This window comes from Sorex araneus, chromosome 3, assembly GCF_027595985.1.
Source record: "Sorex araneus isolate mSorAra2 chromosome 3, mSorAra2.pri, whole genome shotgun sequence".
Taxonomy (NCBI): Eukaryota; Metazoa; Chordata; class Mammalia; order Eulipotyphla; family Soricidae; genus Sorex; species Sorex araneus.
This window is the reverse complement of record NC_073304.1, coordinates 154634860-154653368: the sequence shown is the minus strand read 5'-3', so window position 1 is coordinate 154653368 and position 18509 is coordinate 154634860. Positions and strand designations below refer to the sequence as shown.

Here is an 18509-nt window from a genome sequence, read left to right as displayed (position 1 = left end):
AAAATATCAAATTCCCTGAACAAACACCATGACCTCTTAGCACCTGTATTGCAAACTATAATGCACAAAAGGGAAAGGAGAGAAAGGGAGAGAGAGCAAGAAGGAAAGTCTCTCCCATAGAGGAAGGCTAGGGGTGGGGGTGGGGGGTTGAGGGATGGTGGTGGAAAATATACACTGGTAGAGGGATGGGTGCTGGATCATTGTATGATTGAAACTCAGTTATGAACAGCTTTGTAATGGTCTACCTTACGAATGGTCTATCTTATGAATGGCCTATCTTATGAATATGCAATTTAAAAAAGTTTTAAAAAGTAATGGGGGGGCTGGAGCAATAGCACAGCAGGTAGGGCGGCCAACCTGGGTTCAATTCCCAGTATCCCATATGGTCCCCTGAGAACCGCCAGAAGTAATTCCTGAGTGCAGAGCCAGGAATAATCCCTGTGCATCGCCGGGTGTGACCCAAAAAAGAAAAAAAAAAAAGCAATGTGAAGTTCGTGCCCAATTCAATCAGCTTAATCAATGGCTGAATAAATAGCAGTACTCCTACATTTTAAAAAATGTGGGGGAGCTGGAGTGATGGCACAGCAGGTAGGGCATTTGCCTTGCACGTGGCTGACCCCAGTTAGATTCCCAGCATCTAATATGGTCTCTCAAGCACCGTCAGGAGTAATTCCTGAGTGCAGAGCCAGGAGTAACCCTTGTACATTGCTGGATGTGACCCAAAAAGCAAAACAAAAAATTGCCTACCCTATCTGCACTGGGCGTGAATTTCTCTGTTCTAAGCTAAGAAAGTCCTGATTTTTAGAAGACCCTGTAGCCCTCCTGATAAAGTGCCATCATAGGGGCTGGAGCAATAGCACAGCAGGTAGGGTGTTTGCCTTGCATGTAGCTGACCCGGGTTCAATTCCCGGCATCCCATATGGTCCCCCGAGCACCGCCAGGAATAATGCCTGAGTGCATGAGCCAGGAATAACCCCTGTGCATCGCCGGGTATGACCCAAAAAGCAAAATATAAATAAATAAATAAAGTGCCATCATATGCTTGTGGCTCTGTGTTGCTGAGCCTGAAGCAGTAATAATGAGCTTGCAGTAATGCCCTATAAAGACAAGCGCTGGGATCCCTGAGCTTTGTCTAGGTTTTCAGGTGCTTGCCTGGTCTAAACCCAGCAGTCTGATTTTCTCGGTGTGCTTGATTAAGTGAATGCTTATTATAATGTAGGAAGATTTTGAAGATCAAGATCCAAGTGTTAATGTGGGAGGAAAGTGGGAGATGTCCAGGGGAATAAGCCACCACCTGAAATTATTTCAATAAAAATCCGCTGGCTTCCAACAAATGAAAAGGCCCATTTCATGTGTCTAAAGAACAAAGGGGCCTTGAGCCCCAAACCAGACAGCCTTAAGGTGTCCGACTTTCTGAAAAATAGGGGACAAAGAAACCCAAAACCAGCATTCTTCTGGAAAGCTCCCCCAATAGTGCCCGTCAACCCATGCTGAGGCTGTCTGGAAAAATACCCTGAAATCAACTTTGCAAAGAAAGTTCCATGCACACCTCGTCTGGGGTCTCTGCAGCCAGTCTGGCACACAGCCCCTTTATCTGAGTTTCCGAGACACTCGGCACAGAAATGTCCACACTGTTCTCCCAGGGACAAGCACTTCCGCTCCTGAACTCGCTCCAGCCTCCTTCCAAGAAGCCCAGGCTCCCATTAGGACCTGCCCCCTCGACAGAACCCTGTGATTCATGGTCCATCTTCTCTGGAAATTCTTTCCTGCTGTATGAAGACCAGAGCCTGTCTGGGGCAGCCGAGACGGACTTCCCTTCTGACCTCAGCCGCAAAGCCAGGTCCCCCAAGTCCAGGGTGCAGGGGCCAGCTCCAGACATGACAAACTGGGGGAGAGTGTCAGGGTCAGCTGTGTTGGGGTACTGGAAGGATGTCTGCATCCACACCAGGACAAGCTCATGGCAACTGTACCAGCCCCACGCTTCCAGGCACACACCCACCACAACATGATTGTGTCTTTGAGTAGGGTGATGATGCTTCTGAGGACCCCACAGATGACACAGCCATGTCTGTCATAGTAGGGCCCCTGAGTTTGGTTTTCCTGTGGTTTTCCTGTCTCAGGGCAGCCCACTGGGGAGACTGTACTGGATGCAGGAAATCCACGGGGACATTGTTTCCATCTATGATGACAGGACTTTTCTGTTACCCCAACTTAGCAGTTGGACGCTGCAATGTTCTTTTACTGCAGTCTGTAGGCCAGGGGAGGGGCAACAGTGGGCACATCTGGGCACTCCTTGCTGTTGGGGTTGTGCTCAGAGGTGGACCAGGGCTGCAGTCTCCTGAGGACACGGCTGGAGCCAGAGTGCAAGAGCCTGAGCCTCCTTTGGCCCGGCCCTTCCTACGGTGGTTCTGTTGGGTCCTGTTGTCTTTCCAGACCATGTGCAAGCCCGTCTCATTCTCACAGCAATTTCCCAAAGGATACAGCCTCTGGGTGGGGGTCCTAGGTCCAGCAGCACATGTTCACCACCTGCTTCTTTGCACCTGCTTTGGGCCAGGGAGCTGCGATTCTCAGCCTGCTCCATCACCACCATGCCCACCATTCATTCCTGTTCATTCGTGCAATGGATGTTCACGACACTGTCCTATGCATAATGCAGCCCCTTTCCTTGCCAGGATTTGATCTCCGAATAGGGTCTGCAGGGACCAGCCCCAGGGGGCAGGGTGGCATCAGGGGTGCTGCAGAAGATTAGAACGAGACAGAGTAAGTGAGAAAATCTTATAATCGGGGGCTGAGAGCCTCGTGACTGAGAACTCCAATGGTCCCTCCTGTTCACTATTTATTGCTTTGAATCAGGGATCATTTGGAGAACAGCATTCTCTTATCACAAGCCTAACTCCCCTGATCTAGCCCAGCTAAGTCTATGCATCCATGGGCCTCAGTCTATGGGGACAAACATCTTTACTGTGAGTTTATCTCGGGATTGTTTTCTCAAGGAAGATAAGCAGAGACGGAGCAATCCCGGGCCCTGTTTTACACATCAGCCAGCTTTCTGGCCCCCAGCGTCCTGCCTTTTTTTTTTTTTTTTTTTTTTTTGCATTTTGGGTGACACCTAGTGATGCTCAGGGTTTACTCCTGGCTCTTCACTCAGGAATTACTCCTAGCGGTGCTTGGGAGACCATAAGGGATGCCAGAGATCAAGCCCAGACCCAGTGCATCAAGGCAACCACCCTACCCACTGTACTACCTCTCCAGCCTCTCCTCATTCTGTCTTACCCTTTTGTTCCCAACACGGGTGTTCCCTGTTTCCCGAGGAGCATCATCCAGATTTCCTTCAGACCAGAACTCTGCAGGAAGATCCAGACCACAGATGAACAGTGCAGTGACTAAGAGTACTTGTCTTGGAAGTATGTGGTCATGAGTTCAAGTCCCTAGTGTCTCGCCTGCACCACTAAGCAAGCCACTGCGGCTCTGCAGCTGGATCCTGGCGGGCCGGCTGTCGATATCTCCTGCAGACAAGCCCGGGCACTTGGCAGTTAGGTTTGTGTGAGTGCATCAAAGAGCCGAGACTGCTGGAGACCCCCTCACAGAAGCAATAAAAATGGGCATGAAGTGCAGCCCTGGTGAGCAAATGTGTGTGTATTAAGTGACCCCCACACACTGTTCAACACCCAGAGCAGAAGGACCTCAGCCAAATCACCAGTGAATACAACAAAGGGAGCACAAGCCTCGGCGAGCCCCATGGCTGCCCAACATACACCTCTCAGGCACGTGTAGAGGTCAGCACGACATCCTCGCCAGCAAAGGAAGCAGAGCGAGGGGAGGGAGAATCCAGTTAGGTAGGTTCTAGAGGGGAGATTGAACGACACAGCCCACCCAGCGGCCAGGAAGGAATTGCACAGAGCACTGGCACTCAGCAATGGTTTGGCTGAGTGTCAGATGAGTGTTGGGGCCATAGCAAGGGACTTTCAGCTTGCCCAAGATGCAGCTCTCTCCCAAAGACATGGACAATGTCAGTGCTAGAGAGAAATGCAGAGGTAAGACTCAGAAGGGATTGACCAGATCTGACCGGGGAGGAGACTGAGAGAATCCAGAGACCAGAGTCAACTACTGCTCCCCCAGGGCACTTCACAATGTGAAGCCTTTCAGAGTTCCCAGGTAAAGCAAAGCCCACCTTCCCCAAAGCAAATGTCAGTGTTTTCAGCCATGATTGTATATACCCATATGCCCGGAATATTTCCAGATAGCACTCAAAATGTTTAAAAGGATGGTGATTAAATGCCACGTTTTATCTGGGGCCTCATCAATCACCCAGCTGAGCTAGGACAATCCTTTTGTAACAATAGGAATGACGGAGGCAGGCACCTCTATATATACCATCAGAGAGGATTTTATAGAGCTAATCTGATTGGTTGTTATCCAGGTGCTCTGATTGGTCCTTTTGTGTAACCAATCAGACTGAAGGTTTCTTCCACCCCGCCCTGTTTCTGTCAGGCGTAGCCAATCAGACAACAGGGCAAGGATAGTAGAGTATATAAGCATGGGTCATGAGCTGCTGGCCTTGTGGTGGTGGAGGAGAAAGAAGCTACCGTGAGAAGCTGCTGCTAGCACACAGCTGCTGCGGCTTGTCCCGAAGAGAGGCAGCTGTGACATTTGCGCTGTCACTTCCAATGGATCCTGTGAATGAGACAGCATCTCTGATTGTCCAGCACAGCGGGTGTCACTGAGCGCAGAGCACCTGCAGCATGCTCAGGTGCAATCAAGAAGAGGGCACCAGGGCTGAGATGCATGCTTAACATGCGCACACCCCGGTTCAACGCCCAACAACACCGGGTGCAGCCCTAGAGGCCTCAGGTTGCTGAGATGTCGCCCCAATAATGGGATACAAGGCACCCTGAGAGCATTGTGGCTCTGGGAAAAGTGGAACCGCCTCCCTGGACGCCAGCCACCGATGCACTTAGCCATTTCTCCATCCACAAATATGAAACCCTTCAGAGTTCCCAGGTAAAGCAAAGCCCACCTTCCCCCGAAGCAACGTTTTCAGCCATGATTGCCTATGTCCATATATGCAAGACAATTCCAGACAGCACTCAAAATAAAAAGTAAGCAAATGGATCATAGCTGAACAAATGAAAGCAGGTATTTTACATTTTTGAAAAGCTGCCCAGAAGTTCATCAAAAGCACGGAGTTAGCACGGAGTTCTCTGGAGTCACTCGCTGACCTGGGCTGGTCCACATCTCCCGTGAAGTCAGCATGAAATCTACATCTCAGCAGGAGTTGCTACAATCACTGTCGCACCAGCCTGCACCTCTGCCCTCTAGAAAGAAGAGGTTTTGAAAATGATCCAGGGTTCAGAAGAGGAAGCGCTGCCTGAGCGAACAGCCTGAGACAGAGCGCCCAAACCATATCAGGAAGACAAACACACTTCCCCCGTTCTGTGCAAGAGGCAATGGTTCAATGCCTCCTGAAACGCTTGACCTTTGTTCATTATGTTCTCTGCATGGGCATCCAACTCAAGCTTATTGATTCCTCAAAGAAAAGTCTTCGTCTCAATAATTTGTATTTTAAATTATGAACAGGGGCAGGGGGTATACATGGGATTAGGTGTTTGTCTTGCATGTGGCCAGCCCAGATTCAACCCCCAGTATACAATTTGGTTCTCTGAGCACCACCAGGAGTGATCTCTGAGCACAGAACCAGGAATAAGTGCCAAACACAATTGGGTGTGGACCCCAAACAAATAGTAAAACAACCAATTGGATCTCTAGATTATCCTCTCCCCTTCCTCTGTAACACTACAAGAGTCAGTCAGACCCCAGGTGAGCACTCACCCAAGTACCGAAACTCGTTGACTGAAACTTGAGAGTATGACCCTGGCAAGCAGGATGGTGAGTGTGGCACCCCGAGTTGGCTGTGCGGGCCCTTAGTCTTCACAGCAACAGCAGCCAAAGGGAAGGAAAGGGGTGGGAAATAAGATAATAGAAGCATGAACAAAGGTGTGATTCTGCACATTGTTCATTCAGTCAGAGCGGAACCTGGACTTACCCTTGGGAAAAGAGCAAGACTCCCTCCCCAGCCCTCAGCTGCCTCTGAATGAAGAGTTGATGAAACTAGAAAATATCTTGGAGTCCGAGAAAAGGGTCAAGGAAGTGGGACCCACTGCCCAGAGAGCTGAGTAGAGCCGGATTTGCTAGGAGAGAATGGCCAGGCTGGAAGTAGGACTACACACTAGGCCTAATCAGAAGGCTGGAGGCTGGGAGCAGCCAACTGGGGAGATGTCCCACAGAGTCGGGAATGGATGACCTCCCCCCATCTCCCTATTCTTCCAGGAGCCTGGCACAGTCATGCCCACAAACTGCCTCTGGCACCTTATAAACTCATTAACGGCCATGATCCAGAGACTCACAAATAAATCTTGGAAGAGAGCAACCAACTGCATAGATGCCTCCAGACCCTAAAGTCACTCTCCAGTTAAAGAATTAACACCAGCACTATCACCCTATTTAAAATTTTAGAATTTCTGGAGCACACAGCTGCATTTGTGGCCACACAACACTTTATACTTGATGCCACTGATGTACCATGAGTAGCACACCTTATTTGATGGGGTGTAAAGTAGAAGACAACCAATCTCAATTTAAATATATATTACACATATGTGTATATATATATATTAGCGCATAATACTCAACCTGTAGCAACATGTTAGTAATCTCTTATAGAAGGGCTTAATGCCCCGTGCGTGAAATACAGCAATCTTCAAACACTTTCCTCTAAAAAAACTTTTTTTGATAATTTTTATCAGATTATTCATAATAAGCAATTCAAAATAAATTATTTAGATCCTGCTTTGGGGACAAGCTTGTGGGGGTGTGGAAAATTTTGGAAAATGGTGTGGCAAGGTGTAATGGTGATGGGATTGGTGTTGGAATATTGAATATAATAAATTATTGTGAATAGCTTTATAAAAATAAAATTAAATTTAAAAGAAAAAAAAAGGGAAAGCTGTATGCCAAGGACCATAGAAGGTCCCTTAGCATTAGAAATGGGATCCTCAACTGGGGCAGGCAAGAAGGATGAGGCCGTTTGCGCCCAGTCCCAGGTGTGGTGGAGGCCAGGGAGCCACTAAGGGCTTCAGACCCCAAGCAAACCTTCCCTGGACTGTGGGGTTTTTCCACGTTTTATTCTGGACCCATCTAGGAATTCATGAGATTCACTGGCTATCCTTCTGTACACCACTGACGGAAAGATCAAAACTACTCTGAAGGCCAGAGTGATAGCACAGTGGGCAGGGAGTGTGCCTTGCACGCAGCCGACTCCGGTTCAATTCCCGGATTTCCATATGGTCCCTCGAGCACTACCAGGAGTAATTCTGGGATTCCTGAGTGCAGAGCTAGGAATAGACCTCTCAGCACTGCCGGGTGTACCCCCCACCCCACCTAGGTGTTTCCTGGCTTCTCTGAAACCAGCTGTCTGCTGCCCTACTCAGTCCTACCAGAGCCCATGCGAGTACCCTGAGTCTGGCCGCCTGCTCAGAGCCTCAGCCCTCGGGGGCCATGCACCCTTCTCTCTGGCCTCCCCGACCCTGGCTGTGCCAGGTGTATTTTTAGCTTGTCTTCTTGGAAGTTTTTCAAATGCTTTCCAAGATGCCTATGGACACGTATGAAGCACCACATCATGCAGAATTGGGGCACTCACCCCAAACCTGTCCACGCATCTTCCTTCCAGAGCCTCCCACAGACAGTTTCTGCCTTGTTCTGTGTCCAGGCTTTGCTCTCTGGCCATGCATGGGGGGCAGGAGGGGGCGGTGTGTGCAGTCACGGCTGAATCTATCCTAATAAATCAGCCTGAACCTTGGCATGAAATAGGAGAGAAAGCTTTTAAAGATATTACTTTTTCATCATTAGGCAGAAGATCAATTCTCCAAGGGATTCACCTTTCCTTGACTTTAGGGAGCTAACTAAGCGTGTGGCTTAGGAGTTGGGATATTCAGATGTGGTAACTTCAAGGAAGAAAAGTTCTGCAGGGTGGGGAAGCAAAGGTCAGAGGGAAGGTGAGCTGGCCTGTGGGGACAGACATGAGATGGGGTCCTGCCCATCTCTTTCCTAGGAGGTTGGAGTGATGGCCACCAGACCAGCTGGTGTTAAAAGTCTGAACCAGGGGCCAGAGAGATAGTACAGAGGGGAGGGCATCTGCTTTTCATGTGGCTGACCCAGATTCAATCCCCAGCACCCTATATGCCTTCCTGAGCCCCGCCAGGAGTGATCCCTGAACACAGAGCCAGGAATGAGTCCTGAGCACCACTGGTGTATAGCAGGTAGGGTAGGGCACCTGCTCTGCATGTGGTTTCATCCCCGGCACCCCATATGGCTCCCCAACCCCCACTAGGAGTGTGTCCTTAGTGCAGAGCCAAGCTGGGTGTGGCCCAACACAAACAAAAAATATTTGACCAGTGTGAAGAGAGTGTGGCCTGTCTTACAGGACAGCACTATGACGCTTTGACGCCTGGCCAAGAAACACATCCGGGGGCAGGGACGGGCTCCGAGGCTGACCCTGGCCTTGCAGGTTGGAGGCCCTGAGTTCCATCTCAGGCACCACCACCCCCCGTCTATCACCAAGGGCAATCCTGGTGGCACTGCCATCGAGAGCCCTCGGGACCCCAAAACCAGGTACCCAGTGTGGACGAGTACCCTAAACCACAGATATAGGGGGTACTTGAGGAAGCACATTCCACAGACACACACAGGCCAAATGCTGGGTGGCCGGAGGAAGCAGCAGCTTCCAGCCCTGGGGCCTCCAAAATCTTGGGGTGCATCTCGAGATGCAGATTCCACCCGAGTTGAGCACTTTCTGTCCCACTCAGGCTCCGCAGCAGTTGTCTCTGCACGGGATGTCCTTGGCTTTGTAAGGTTCTGCACTGTGACTCCCAAGGGGAATTCCTGCTTGAGAGGGCAGCAAGAGGGGATGATGCGGAGGAGCCACAGAGGGGACAGTGCAGATGACGGACAAGCCTTGCTCTGAGAGCTTTACTGCAAAGGGGGCTTGAACTGCCAGTCTAGCGGAGGACAGCGCATGCCCCTGAGTGCTCCCTGGCAGGCCAGGGACCACCACACCAGTGCTCAGTCCTGTAGTATCCCCTATGGACATGAAGCTGCTGACCAACGGCGTCCTCCTACATACCACAGAGCAGCAGCCAGATGGCAAGAGGGCGGGCAGGGTCTCTTTCTGAGTCTGTCCACCAGCTTTTCCAGCAATGCATGAGGCATTAATCCGGATGGCCAGCAGGGCAGTTGGCTGCCTCATCTAAGCTCTTACGTAGGAGCGCTCACCAGTGTCTTCATGGGAAAGGACACACGTCAGCAGGGTGAGCCTGCCACCCTCCTTCACTCAGCCTCCCTCGTGGAAGTTTGGGAATCAGAAGTCAGGGCAAGGGAGAGAGCCCAGCCATTGTGGGTACTTGCCTGCTTGCACTCGGACCCCATGTAGTGGGGCTGGAGGGGAAGGACGTCAGTGAAGGCTCTGGCTTTGCTCGCAGATGACCGGTTGGATACCTGCACGACATAGGGGCCCCTGAGCGCAGAGCCAGAAGTGAGCCCTGAGCATCACTGGGCGTGGTCCAAAACCAAATTAAACGAAAATCAAAGATCCACCTCGACCCCAGCACTGCTGGGCCCATATCGCATCACATCCCTGGTCCCGCAAGTGGATCTGTCCAGCCCAGCTGGCCAGGTGTAACTGGGAGTGGCCCCACGTGGAAGGTGCCACTGCAAAAAAGAAAGAAAAAAAAAAAAGAAAATTTAGCCGCATATTGAACCCTGTTCTCGGTGGTAAAGTGATCAAATAGAGTGTTATGAGAGGGCTCAGTGGCACCGCCCTCTCCATGAAGAGGGAACACATACACAACACACACACAACACATACATATACACATATGCATACATGCTCATACAACATTCATAAACACACAACTCATATATACACACAAACACACATGCATGTGTGTGCGTTCACACACACACACACACACACACACAAGCAGTATCTGCTCGGTCTGTTAGTAAGTTGTCCCCTGACCACTCGTCCCGCTCATGTGGCTCGTCCCCCTCACCTTTGACTGCAACTTTAGCGACTGCTTAGCCCTAGTGGCATTGAAGGCCATTGGTGAAAAGCAACGTGCTAAGTGACACAACAGGAAGCGCAGGACAGGCTTCTGCAGGCTTTGAAGCACCTTAGTAGCAGGGCATGGCGTCACCATCATATCACTGCACTGGCGTTGCTCGGGGAAGCTCCCTGCAGGCAAGACAGGAAGCTCCTGGAATCCCAAGATCCCACAGCCAGATCCTAAATCAGATCCCACAACTGGATCCCACAGCCAGATCACACAACTAGATCCCATCGCCAGATTCCCACACCCAGATCCTTCACCCAGATCCCTCACTCAGATCCTACACCAGATCCCTCACCCAGATCCCTCACTCAGATCCTACACCCAGATCCCTCACTCAGATCCTACACCCAGATCACTCACCCAGATCCCTCACTCAGATCCTACATTCAGATCCCTCACCCAGATCCCAGCCCCCCATCCTCCCTCCCTCCCCAGTGCACCCATGTTTTCTCATTTTGTTTCATGTTGGGAGCAACTCCCAAGTAGAGCTCAGTATACCTGGACTCCTTCTAGCAGTTCTCGGCCCTCCTGCGGTGCTCAAGGGTGAACCCCACAGTGCTCAAGGGACCAGGTTCAAGCTCAGGTGACTTTCCAGCAATCCCAGAGAGTGCAGGAAATCCCGATCACAGATGACAGACCTCGGAGTCCCTGAGGAGAGGACAAGTGGACACCAGCAGCCGAGGTCTCTCGGGGTCTCTCCATCTCTGCTCATGTGTGAGGACGCTGTATTCAAAGCTTCAGTGAAGACTCTTCTTTGCAAACTGGCAGAGGCAGCTGTGAACCCCCACCCCACCCGCGAGAAGCCATCTTCTCCCTGACAGGCCAACTCAGCCCTGGAACATTCTCTTCTCTGCCGTCTCTCAGCGGCCCCATCTGTATGCTGACTTGGTGCGGGGGAGCTTCGAGGAGCACTGCGTGTGCTCCAGGCTGATCCGGGTTGTGTGGGGAGCTGGCCCTAGGAGACGCAGAGGACTGCAGTGAAGTGGGGTACTTCAGGGGGGCCAGGCCCCCGCCCCAGGGAGGGGGTGCCTCCAGGAGATGTTCAAATCGGGAGCTTGGTGGGCTGAAGAGGGCTCGGAGGGCTGGAGCACGTAGTTTGCATGCAGCACCCCAGACAGGCCCCTGGCAATGCATAGCGGGTAGGGCTCCTGCCCTTCACGTGGCTGACCCAGGTTCCATCCCCAACACAGCTCATGGTCCCTGAGCACTGGCAGGAGTGATCCCTGAGCACAGAACCAAGAAGAAACCCTAAGCACAGGCAGGTGTGACCTAAAACTCAAACAAACGAACAAAAGAACTAGTGCTTCTTTGAAGGCCTTTGCTCTGCATGGACGTGCCTGGCCGCGCAGGCGCATGTGCTGTGCCCAGTCCACTGCCCCCAGTGGCCACATAGCCTCCACCAGCCCTGCCTGAGGTCGCCAATAAAAGTCTCTGTAGCCACTGGGGAGAGGCTACAGAGGGCTGGGCACAGGCGTCACATGCGGGAGTCCCAGGTTCCATCACCATGGTCCCCTGAGCACTCCAAGGAAAGACCCCGAGCACTGAGCTGGGAGTAGTCCCCAAGCACAGCTGGATGTGGCTCCCAAACCAAAAATAACTAACTAAATAAATAATTAAGGCCCCTATATGAAATACTTATTGTACTTCTTAATGACCAGAATCTTCATGGCACCTGCCTTCCCCTTCCACGGGGTCAAAGATGCATAATCTGCACCTGCTCCCAATGGCCACGTTTTCTTGGTCCTTCTTGGAAGACAGAAGAGAGAGATAGGAAAAGGTTATCGCTGCGTCTCCAGGTTGACCCTGCTTTCTGTAAGCAGAACAGTCCCACTGAGCATGCTTCGGGGTCCAGCATCGCTCAATTCCCACCCCTTTCTGGTGTATATTAATGGTAGAAGCATTCTCAGACCCCCAAACCTGCCTACTGGTTTTTACCGGGTTCTGCGTTTGGGTAGCTGGGTGCCTGTATGGCACACATGCCGACGCAGCCTCTGCCGCGTCCAGCCGCTCCCAGCCCCCAGGCCTCTCGTCTGTCCAGCTGTGCACATACCATCTCCTCCATTTTCTTGTTTTCTGGAGCCTCCCAAGCAGTGCCCAGGGCACCCAGTGGCCACTTCAGTGATATTGCATCACCTGCACCAGTGCGAGGCTGAAGGAGAGGAAGACGCTGAAGTCCTGAGGGGCTTGGATCCCCGGACCACCCCAGCAGTGCTCAGGGGCCCCAAGAGTCACCTTGGCAATGCTTGGGGGTCCACATGGTGTCAGCCTTACAGAGGCCCTGGCTCCCAGAGTCTGTCCTGTCCCCACCCAGTCTCTCTAGAGAGACGGTGGGACTTGCTAGCCTAGTGTGTGCAAATCAGGGTTCAGAGTGGGGGTCTCCGTAACTCTGCAGCCTCGGGGACCATCTCCCAGCCGGGAAGCCCCCATCTCTGACACCAGTGCTTCCACACGTGGATCCCAGCACTCAGAGAAGTTCCCAGCACAGCACCCGGCACAGCCGTGGAACAGGGGAGAAGCAGCTCCTGACTCACGCCCTCCCCTCCCCAGCCACCTCCCTGGGCTGGGTGGGGTGCAGGTAAGGGGGGCGGCAGCGGCGTCACCCAGCCCTGAGTCACGAGGCCCCCCAGAGCCTACCTCCCCGTGAATCAGCCCAGATCCACCACCTCTCTGCTAGTCATCCCCACCCTCATCTACTGCGCCCCCCTCCCGCCATCCCCCCCTCGCCTCCTGGTCCAAGATGCTGGATCCCCTCTCCAGCACCCCAAAAAGGTACCAGGCAGCCAAGTGACTCAAGGAGAAGGGCCCGCCCTGCTCCCCCTCACCATCTGTGCACAGCAGCGGGCGTCAGCGTCTGGGGGCCAGAGGAAAGGGGGCCGGCTCGCCCCCTCCCGGAGCCCTCCATTAGCTGATTGGATAATGCCTCCCTGAGGCTCGAGGCTCGCACTGAGTAATGAAGCTCTTGCTCCCGGCTGCTAATTACCCCTCCCCACACAGTGGGGTGCCACTGCCTGGCAGGGCTGGGTGATGGGTCCCGGCCCTGCTGGTGCCCCTCCAGCGGGCTGCGCAGTGCCCCTTGCCACCTTCTGCCCACTGGGGGTGGCCCCAGCCTCCCTCCTTCCCTCGGGGCTCCCTGCCCTGGGGTGGCCTTGGAGGAGCCGCGCCAGCTGCTGCCTCCACCGCCACTGCTCAGCCTCACAGGTCTGGCTCCAGCCGGTCTTTGTGGGATCCGTCGTGACCGGCACACACAGCGGCCCCTGAGCAAAGGCGGCGGCGGGATCACACGGCTGGTTTTCAGAGACAGGGAAGGAAGCAGCCGCTCCAGAAGCTTATACAACCCCCCCACGCTCACCCGGCCAGGCTGGTGCCTGCACGCCCCCAGCACCGGATTACAAAACAGGCCTTGCCCGGGAACCTTCTCCCGCAGCGCCTGCGACCAGAATGCAGCCCCCAGGGCAGCAAGGCCAGCCTGGCAGGCGAGAGGCCCTGAGTCCCACCCCTCAGGCCGCCCACATGCACCAAGCACAGCGTCAGCGGGCCTGGGAGCTCCAGGGCCAGGAGGGTGAAGGGGAAGGGGAGCGGGAGGAGCTTCCTCAGGTCCCCAGGCCCGGCAAAAGCAGAGGGAAGCAGAAGGGGCAGGCCTAGAACTAGGCCATGAGGGGCCACGCAGGGTTGAGCCGAGCCATTCACTTTTTTTTTTTTTTGCAGGGTCTGGGGGTGGGCAGAGCTGTGGTGCTCAGTGGTCAGGGGTCACTCCTGCAGGCTATGGGGACCATATAGGATGTCAGGGATCCAGCCCTGGTCAGCTGCATGCAAGGCAAATACCCTCAGATGTCCTACAGCTCCACCTCCGAATGGTACTCCTGGCTCATGCACACTCAGAACTTACTCCTGGCAGTGCTTGAGGGACCATATGGGATGCTGGGTATCGAACCTGGGTCAGCCGTGTGCAAGGCAAATGCCCTACCCGCTGTGCTATTGCTCCAACCCCCCGAGTTGGCACTCATACTTGGCAGATGCTCCCTGCTCCCTCTCAACCCAGTTAGGGTCCAGCCTCTCCTCCTAGGCTTCACTGTCTTTCCGGTCAGGGAGACCCGAGGGCAGCCAGTCCCTGTGGAACGTGCAGGTGCAGGAGCAGTGGCCCCCTGCCCGCCCCACCCAGAGCGGGGGTCCAACTGAGGCTCTGAGCCCTCCCCCCAGTCAACTCCCCAGAAAAACTCATATGCCGGAGACACAGTTACCCTTGCAAGTTCCCGGGTGACCATTAGATCACCATCAGATAGCCCCTCCAAACCTGACTGCAGGGCCCAGTTTCTCAGTGGGATACCTTCCCCAGAGACCTTCCCCAGAGACCTTCCCCAGAGACCTTCCCCAGAGACCTTCCCCAGAGACCTCCCCCAGGCTGTAAGATAGTGAAACCTGAGACAAACCAACCACAGCAAACACTGAGTGCACACTGCTGACCCGGGTTCAATTCCCAGCTCCCCATATGGTCCCTTGAGCACCGCCAGGAGTAATTCCTGAGTGCAGAACCAGGAGTAACCCCTGTGCATTGCTGGGTGTGACCCCCCCAAAAAATAAATAAATAAATAAAACACTGAGTGCTTTGTACAGCTAGCCCCAGGGCAGGGCCACCAGACAAAAGAGGGTAAAGGACAGACCACGGCCACATGACAGAAGCAGCTGCCTAACAAGTGCGAGGCCCATGAGTTGGATCCCCAGTGCCACCCACATGTACCCGGGGGCACTCCCAGTGTCAGTGCTGCCTGGGACCCCAGTCCTGGAGCGACCCATGCACACAGATGAGGTGGGTGCTAGGGGGCCCGACAGCTGGCATGGTGGGAGTGACTGCCTGTGTGCCCCCACCCCGTGAGGTGCCAGCACAGCAGCACAGCAGTGAGGGGAGGGGAGGGCAGGGCGGGGGGGGGGCTCTCAGTCCAGAGGTCCATGGGGACGCCCCATCTTCCCCTGCCTGGACTCTCCCTGCTCTAACACTGACCCTGAGAGGCCTCCGAGGCTTAGAAGCAAAGGCTGATTCCATGGGAGACCCCAGTGGGCTGTAAGACTCTGAGAAGAGGGCAGTGGGGAACAGGACAGCAGGGAAGGGGCCGTTGAGGGTCCCCTGACCTGAGCATAGCTGGGTGTAGCCCCCAAAACACCCAAAATAATCTGGTAAGAGCAATCAACTCCCCAGAAAAACTCACATACGCTGGAGACACAAAGTTATCCTTACAAGTTCCCGGCTGTCCATCAGATCAGATCACCAAGGGCCCCCTGACCTCACGGGCATGAGCCTCTGTCCACACCACCAGGCCACAGGCACAGGGTCCCATGACACCTTCTTCTGACTTCACCCCTTAGCACTCCCGCTCTCCTGTGCTCTCCCGGCTCCTTTTTTCCCTCTCTCCTCTCCTCTTCCCTAGCCCTTCTCCCTTCTCTCTCCCTCTCCCGGTCCTGAGTTCTTGATTCCTCCTCCTCCCCTCTCGCTTTTCTCCCCTTCCCCTCTCTCTTTCCTGTCTCTCTTTCATCTGTTTCTCTCATTTCTCTCCCCTCTCTCTCCTATCTTTTTTCTCTCCTCTTCCCTCCTCTCAGTCTCACATGTGCACACCTCTCTCTCTCTCTCTCTCTCTCTCTCACACACACACACACACACACACACACACACACACACACACACACACACACGTGCACTCCCCGTACCCCCGGCATGCTTGGCCTGTTGCCCATATTGCAATGGCGGCAATGCTGATGCTGTTGCTAAGGATGCATGGGGGGAGGGGAGGAAAGTGGGCAGCAGCCCAGCAGGGCAGCCCCCTCCAAGCTTGTCTGAGCGCCTCAGGCCCTGGAAACGGTGTTCCCAGCTGGCTGCCATGGCAACAGCAGGCTTGGGAAACCATTCACGGAGGTCTGGCCAGCTTTCTGCACACCCCCCTCCTGCTCCTCTTTCTTCTCCTTAAGTGGCTAATGGAGGTGTGAAAGGGTCCCCTGCGAGCTGGGGTCAGCAGAGCTGGCACCTCCGCCTAGCTGCAGCCAGGGACGATCTGGGCTCCCGCCCCAGCAGAGGGCCCTGGTGCTGGGCACTGGCCGCCAGCTGTCCTATCCATTATCTTCTGGGGTGCCTGCCCCCCTCAAACCTTCCCAGAAGGGACGGTTCTGCTGTGTTGCAGGTGACCGGAGGGCAGGTGTGTTGTGGTAGTTTAGGACACAGTCCTGCAGAAGGAAGCCCCGTAGGAGAACCGGGACTCTGGGCACTGAGGGTCACTGGGTCTAACTTCAATGGAGTCAAGGAACAGATGAGGTCAGAGGCCCAGGGCTAAAGCCTCGCCCCGGTCTGAGACCACCAGTGCCCTGGTCTAGTTATAGACATGGTTAAGCACTGGCTGCCTGGAAAAGCATCATGGTCCTCAGGCTGGGACAGCTCCGAGGCAAAGGCCTACCTCCCAAGCAGAAGGCTGTGAGTTCGGTCCCCAGTGCCACTCACATGCGCTGATTGTGCTTTGGGCAGCTCTGTGGCCCGGGACTCCAGGATCTCCCGGCAGCACCCCCAGGCATGCATGAGCATCACGTGTGAAGTGTGCGAGCCTGGGGAGCAGGGGTGTCACACAACCACCCTGAATGGCAACTAATAATGGGGGTGGAGATGACACGGGCACCATTCTCACTTGTGTCCCCTGGAAAGGGGTGGGCACACCCCTGCTGCAGTCCCAAACTCTGCCCTGAGGCTTGGCCACATCTGTCCACGAGTTCCATCTCTCACAGGACCCCGAGCTCATGTACTTGTGACCCGTTCTCCCTCCACATAAGAGCTAGGAACTCAGTGTGGACTTGAGGGCTCAGGGCCCCCCATCACGCGTCCTGCACCATGAGCTAGTCCAGTCTCCTGGAGCCCCAGGGTGGCCGCTTGGCTGATCTGTTGGTGAAGCATGAGGCAGAGTGCCAAGGGTGCTGTGGAGGAGAGGCCGGCATCTGCTCTCAGAGGCTGGGAGGCAACAGGAGGCCGTGGCCTCCCAGAGGGAATTTGCCTTGTAGGGACAAAACTGTGTCCCAGACTACAAGACTTATTCCTGGACTCGCAGGGACCCCTCCATTGCCCCTATTTGGGCTGGGGGAATATCTCAGAGGTCAGCCAGGGGACCCAGAAACAGGCCAGCAGCCCGAGCTGTAGGGGTGCTGGCGTGTGCGCTGAGTTCCACGGCGCTCTCTGCTTCCTGCAGCCTGTCGCAGCGGAGTTCCCAGCTCGGCCGCCTGGGGGTGGCGGGGGGGGGGGGGGGGGCGGGGGGAGTCCAGAGTCCTGGTCTCCTCGGGGCTCCCTTGCCCACACAGCAGATGGGCATCTCTCCTCCTGCGGCTATTTTTATTTCTCCTTTCCTGTACTCACCCTCCTGGCTCCATCCAAGCAGAGACCGGAAGTCACGCCAGCAAGTCTAAAGCCAGAGCAAAACCCTCGCTCCAGTTCTCACTCCTTCCGGAGGGTCTGGAGCAGGGTTGGGGGGTGCTCGGGGCTCGGTTCTAGAGGAGGCTCCAGAACTTACCCTCCGCTGGTCCTGCCAGGGCACGGGGACCTGGAGCAGGAGAGCGGCCCCCTCGGAGCAGGGAACATCTCTTTCCTGGGAGGGCCCTGTCCTGTTCCTGTAGCACAACTAGCTTGTGGGGGGTGTGCCCTCGAGGACGATTCTGAGAGGGGTTTGAGTCGCTGGGTGAGCCCAGGGTGGGGAAGCCAAACACCTGGGTTCTGTTCCGACTTTCTGAAACCAACAAGTGGGGCTAATCTTGGCCTTCAGTTTCTTTCCGATTAAAAAATTGGGCCAGGGACAAGAGAGAGGGCTCAGAGGGCTGGAGTGCGTGCTGGTAGGGAGGGTCCTGGTTGGGGCCCAGGCACCACATCCACTGGGAGCAGCACTCCCCTGGAGCTCAAGAGGGGACTGACCCCCTGATCACTATAGGAGTGGCCCCCACGCCAAAAGGAATAATGGAAGGGCCAGATCCACCCTCATACCCAGTGGTGCTTGCTGGGCATTGATGCTCCTGGCCCCCCACATTACCCAGCAATGCTTCGGGGCCTTCTGCCCCACCCCCATCGGCAGCTGCCCTGGCCTTCCTGGAGCCACCCAGACAGGAAGAGCCAAGGCACTTGGCTGGTGGTGTCTGATTTCTTCTCTGGCAGAAAGTGGAGTTTGAATTGGGTCCCATCAGCACAAACTCAGTGGCACCGTGAGGCACACAGAGGTCGCGTCTTGGCTCCGGCTCTCTCTGTCCCTGCTCTCTCCCAATCACTCAGTCAAGTAATGAGTATTCAGGGCTGAGTCTGCAAGGCAAGAACATAATCTGCATCGACAGGGTCCCGGT

General features: G+C 54.6%; 1 long non-coding RNA gene across 1 annotated transcript; it reads right to left on the bottom strand.

Moving 5' to 3' along the window:
- Window positions 1–9095: 9095 nt before the first annotated feature.
- On the bottom strand, window positions 9096–11261 carry LOC129403631 (uncharacterized). The gene is made up of 3 exons (XR_008629342.1): window positions 10665–11261; window positions 10107–10288; window positions 9096–9762 (listed from the first exon to the last, which is right to left on the bottom strand). It is a non-coding gene; the product is annotated as an uncharacterized LOC129403631 (long non-coding RNA).
- Between the last annotated feature and the right edge of the window lie 7248 nt (window positions 11262–18509).